Here is a 5,454-nt window from a genome sequence, read left to right on the forward strand (position 1 = left end):
TTTGCTTGCTTCTTTTGTGGATGGTGGTCGTGAAGCTTTCACCTTTTTTCGTTGTAGTGTGGCAATGATGGTGTTTGAAGTTGATCTGCTGTTGTTATTTGGATTTGATTTGCAAACTTCCATCCTCGAGAAAACATTGTCTCTTCTTTGTTTCTAGGACATGCGCTCCAATGCATATGCTTCCTGGAGATAGTTGAAATTTGATCATTGGAACTAGAATGTCAATGCATTCCACCTCTGGATGACTATCAACTACAGAGGACAGATGCTTCCACAACTGTCCAAATCTTCTAAAAACAAGCTGTCATTCTCCTTTTTGGCAATAAATAGATGCACCTTATGAAATTGTGCACCCTCTATACCATGTATGTCCAAATACCATTTCCTAAGATCATTGCAAGTATAGTCAACTGAGACAGCAACCCTTGCAACCTGTTTTTTGGAGCCATCTTTCTGAAAAAAAAAAACCAAATGTTTATTTTACATATACTTTTTTGTAATGGATTAAGTTTGTGTGAATAAGTTCCCCACTTGTTCAAGCTAGATCTAAGCAAGTATACATAGTGATCATTTAAGCTAGTAAACTAAGGGAAGGGAGAAGTAAGGTCCACCACTTGTCCAAGCTCAGCTCTAGACAACATGGAGAGATTCGAGGTCTACTAATTGTCTAATATAGGCTAAACTATATTGAAACATAGAGAGAAGCAAAGGTCCACCACTTGTCCAATCTAGGGTCCATTGAAACATGGAGAGAAGGATGCTCCACCATTTGTCCAAAATAGGCTCCATTGAAACATGAAGAGAAGCAAGATGCACCATGTCTTTGAGATGCTAGGCTCCATTGAAATACCTTAAACCCATGATATTTTGTATATGTGGGGTTTAAATTCAAGGTCCACCACTTGTCCAACCTATTATCCCTAGTAGCATGAGTGGTTTGGTCTCAAGATTCACCACTTTTCCACTCTATGTCATTATATTAAGAAGATCTGGGTGTTAAGGTCCACCACTTGTCCAACCTATAAGGCTATATCTTAAATGGTATTATTTACCCCACTTGGAATGCACATGATGGGTTTTACATAGGGGTATGGTTCCAAGGTCCACACTTGTCCAAGCTAACTCTATTGAAACATAGAGAGAATCAAAGGTCCACCACTTGTCCAAGCTAGGCTCCATTGAAACATGGAGAGAAGGATGCTCCACCATTTGTCCAAGCCAGGTTTGATTGAAACATGAAGAGAAGCAAGCTGCACCATGTCTCCAAAATGCTAGGCTCCATTGAAATATCTTAAACCCATGATATTTCGTACATGGGGGGTTTACATTCAAGGTCCACCACTTGTCCAACCTATTATCACTAGTAGCATGAGTGGTTTGGTCTCAAGATTCACCACTTTTCCACTCTATGTCATTATATTAAGAAGATCTGGGTGTTAAGGTCCACCACTTGTCCAACCTATAAGGCTATATCTTAAAGGGTATTCTTTCTCACCACTTGGAATGACCATGATAGGTTTTACATGGGGGTTTGGTTCCAAGTTCCACCACTTGTCCAAGCTAACTCTATTGAAACATAGAGAGAAGCAAAGGTCACCACTTGTCTAAGCTAGGGTCCATTGAAACATGGAGAGAAGGATGCTCCACCATTTGTCCAAGATAGGCTCCATTGAAACATGAAGAGAAGCAAGCTGCACCATGTCTCCAAGATGCTAAGATCCATTGAAATACCTTAAACCACGATATTTTGTACATGGGGAGTTTACATTCAAGGTCCACCACTTGTCCAACCTATTATCTCTAGTAGCATGAGTGGTTTGGTCTCAAGATTCACCACTTTTCCACTCTATGTCATTACGTTAAAAGATCTGGGTGTTAAGGTCGACCACTTGTCCAACCTATAAGGGTATATCTTAAAGGGTATTCTTTCTCACCACTTGAAATGTCCATGATATGTTTTACATGGGGGTTTGGCTCCAAGGTCCACCACTTGTCCAAGCTAACTCTATTGAAACATAGAGAGAAACAAAGGTCCACCACTTGTCCAAGCTAGGCTCCATTGAAACATGGGAGAGAAGGATCCTCTACCATTTGTCGAAGCTAACTCTATTGAAACATGGGGGGTTTACATTCAAGGTCCACCACTTGTCCAACCTATTAACGCTAGTAGCATGAGTGGTTTGGTCTCAAGATTCACCACTTTTTCACTCTATGTCATTATATTAAGAATATTTGGGTGTTAAGGTCCACCACTTGTCCAACCTATAAGGCTATATCTTAAGGGTTATTCTTTCTCACCACTTGGAGTGACCAGCATAGGTTTTACATGGGGGTTTTGTTTCAAGGTCCACCACTTGTCCAAGCTAACTCTATTGAAACATAGAGAGAATCAAAGGTCCACCACTTGTCCAAGCTAGGGTCCATTGAAACATGGAGAGAAGGATGCTCCACCATTTGTCCAAGATACGCTCCATTGAAACATGAAGAGAAGCAAGCTACACCATGTCTCCAAGATGCTAGGCTCCATTGAAATACCTCAAACCATGATATTTTGTACATGGGGGTTTACATTCAAGGTCCACCACTTGTCCAACCTATTATCTCTAGTAGCATGAGTGGTTTGGTCTCAAGATTCACCATTTTTCCACTCTATGTCATTCTATTAAGAATATTGGGTGCTAAGGTCCACCACTTGTCCAACCTATAAGGCTATATCTTAAACTTTATTCTTTCTCACCACTTGGAGTTACCAGATAGGTTTTACATGGGAGTTTGGTTCCAAGGCCACCACTTGTCCAAGCTAACTCTATTGAAACATAGAGAGAAGCAAAGGTCCACCACTTGTCCAAGCTAGGCTCCATTGAAACCTCCACCATTTGTCCAAGATAGGCTCCATTGAAACATGAAGGGAAGCAATCTGCACCATGTCTCCAAGATGCTAGGCTCCATTGAAATACCTTAAACCCATGATATTTCGTACATAGGGGGTTTACATTCAAGGTCCACCACTTGTCCAACCTATTATTCTTAGTAGCATGAGTAGTTTGGTCTCAAGATTTACCACTTTTCCACTCTATGTCGTTATATTATGAAGATCTAGGTTTTAAGGTCGACCACTTGTACAACCTATAAGGCTAGATCTTAAAGGGTATTATTTCTCACCACTTGGAATGACCATGATATGTTTTACATGGGGGTTTGGTTTCAAGGTCCACCACTTGACCAAGCTAACTCTATGGAAACATAGAGAGAAGCAAAGGTCCACCACTTGTCCAAGCTAGGCTCCACTGAGACATTTAGAGAAGGATGATCCCCCATTGGTGGAAGATAGGCTTCATTGAAACATGAAAAGAAGCAAGTTGCACCATGTCTCCAAGATTCTAGGATCCATTGAAATACCTTAAACCCACGATATTGTTTACATGTGGGGTTTAACGTCAAGGCCAGTCACTTTTCCAAGCTATTATCCCTAGTAGCATGAGTGGTTTGGTCTCAAGATTCACCACTTTTCCACTCTATGTCATTATCTAAAGAAGATCTAGGTGTTAAGGTCGACCACTTGTCCAACCTATAAGGGTATATCTTAAAGGGTATTCTTTCTCACCACTTGAAATGTCCATGATATGTTTTACATAGGGGTTTGGTTCCAAGGTCCACCCCTTATCCAAGCTAACTTTATTCTTCTCATAGAGAGAAGCAAAAGGTCCACCACTTGTCCAAGCTAGGCTCCATTGAAACATGGAGAGAAGGATGCTCCACCATTTGTCGAAGCTAACTCTATTGAAACATGGAAGGTTTACATTCAAGGTCCACCAGTTGTCCAACCTATGAACGCTAGTAGCATGAGGGGTTTGGTCTCAAGATTCACCACTTTTTCACTCTGTGTCATTATATTAAGAATATTTGGGTATTTAGGTCCACCACTTGTCCAACCTATAAGACTATATCTTAATGGTTATTCTTTCTGACCACTTGGAGTGACCATGAAAGGTTTTACATGGGGGTTTGGTTCCAAGGTCCACCACTTGTCCAAGCTAACTCTATTGAAACATAGAGAGAAGCAAAGCTCCACCAATTGTCTAAGCTAGGGTCTATTGAAACACGGAGAGAAGGATGCTCCACCATTTGTACAAGATAGACTCCATTGAAACATGAAGAGAAGCAAGCTGCACCATATCTCCAAGATGCTAGCCTCCATCGAAATACCTTAAACCCACGTTATTTTGTACATGGGGAGTTTACATTCAAGATCAACAATTTGTCCAACCTATTATCGCTAGTAGCATGAGTGGTTTGCTCTCAAGATTCACCACTTTTCCACTCTCTCTCATTATATTAAGAATATTTGGGTGTTAAGGTCCACCACTTGTCCAACCTATAAGACTATATGTTAATGGTTATTCTTTCTCACCCCTTGAAAAACTATATCTTAATGGTTATCCCTAGCTATTATTGCTAGTAGCCTGAGTGGTTTGGTCTCAAGATTCACCACTTTTATTAAGAATATGTGGGTGTTAAGGTCCACCACTTGTCCCACCTATAAGGCTACATCTTAAAGGTTATTCTTTCTTACTACTTGGAGTGACCATGATAGGTTTTACATGGGGGTTTGGTTCCAAGGTCCACCACTTGTCCAAGCTAACTCTATTGAAACATAGAGAGAAGCAAAGGTCCACCCCTTGTCTAAGCTAGGGTCCATTGAAACATGGAGAGAAGGATGCTCCACCATTTGTCCAAGGTAGGCTCCATTGAAACATGAGGAGAATCAAGGTGCACCCTGTCTCCAAGATGCTAGGCTCCATCGAAAAACATTAAACCCACGATATGTCGTAGATGAGGGGCTTACATTCAAGGTCCACCACTTGTCCAAGCGATTATTGCTAGTATCCTGAGTGGTTTGGTCTCAAGATTCACCATTTTTCCACTCTATGTCATTATATTAAGAATATGCGTGTGTTAAGGTCCACCACTTGTCCAACCTATAAGGCTACATCTTAAAGGTTATTCTTTATTACCACTTGGAGTGACCATGAAAGGTTTTACATGGGGGTTTGGTTCCAAGGTCCACCACTTGTCCAACCTATAAGGCTACATCTTAAAGGTTATTCTTTATTACCACTTGGAGTGACCATGAAAGGTTTTACATGGGGGTTTGGTTCCAAGGTCCACCACTTGTCCAAGCTAACTCTATTGAAACATAGAGAGAAACAAAGGTCCACCACTTGTCCAAGCTAGGGTCCATTGAACATGGAGAGAAGGATGCTCCACCATTTGTCCAAGATAGGCTCCATTGAAACATGACGAGAAGCAAGCTGCACCATGTCTCCAAGATGCTAGGCTCCATCGAAATACATTAAACCCACGATATTTCGTAGATGAGGGGTTTACATTCAAGGTCCACCACTTGTCCAAGCTATTATTGCTAGTAGCCTGAGTGGTTTGGTCTCAAGATTC

This window comes from Adiantum capillus-veneris, chromosome 29 (assembly GCF_014529385.1).
Source record: "Adiantum capillus-veneris isolate H3 chromosome 29, ASM1452938v2, whole genome shotgun sequence".
Classification (NCBI taxonomy): domain Eukaryota; kingdom Viridiplantae; phylum Streptophyta; class Polypodiopsida; order Polypodiales; family Pteridaceae; genus Adiantum; species Adiantum capillus-veneris.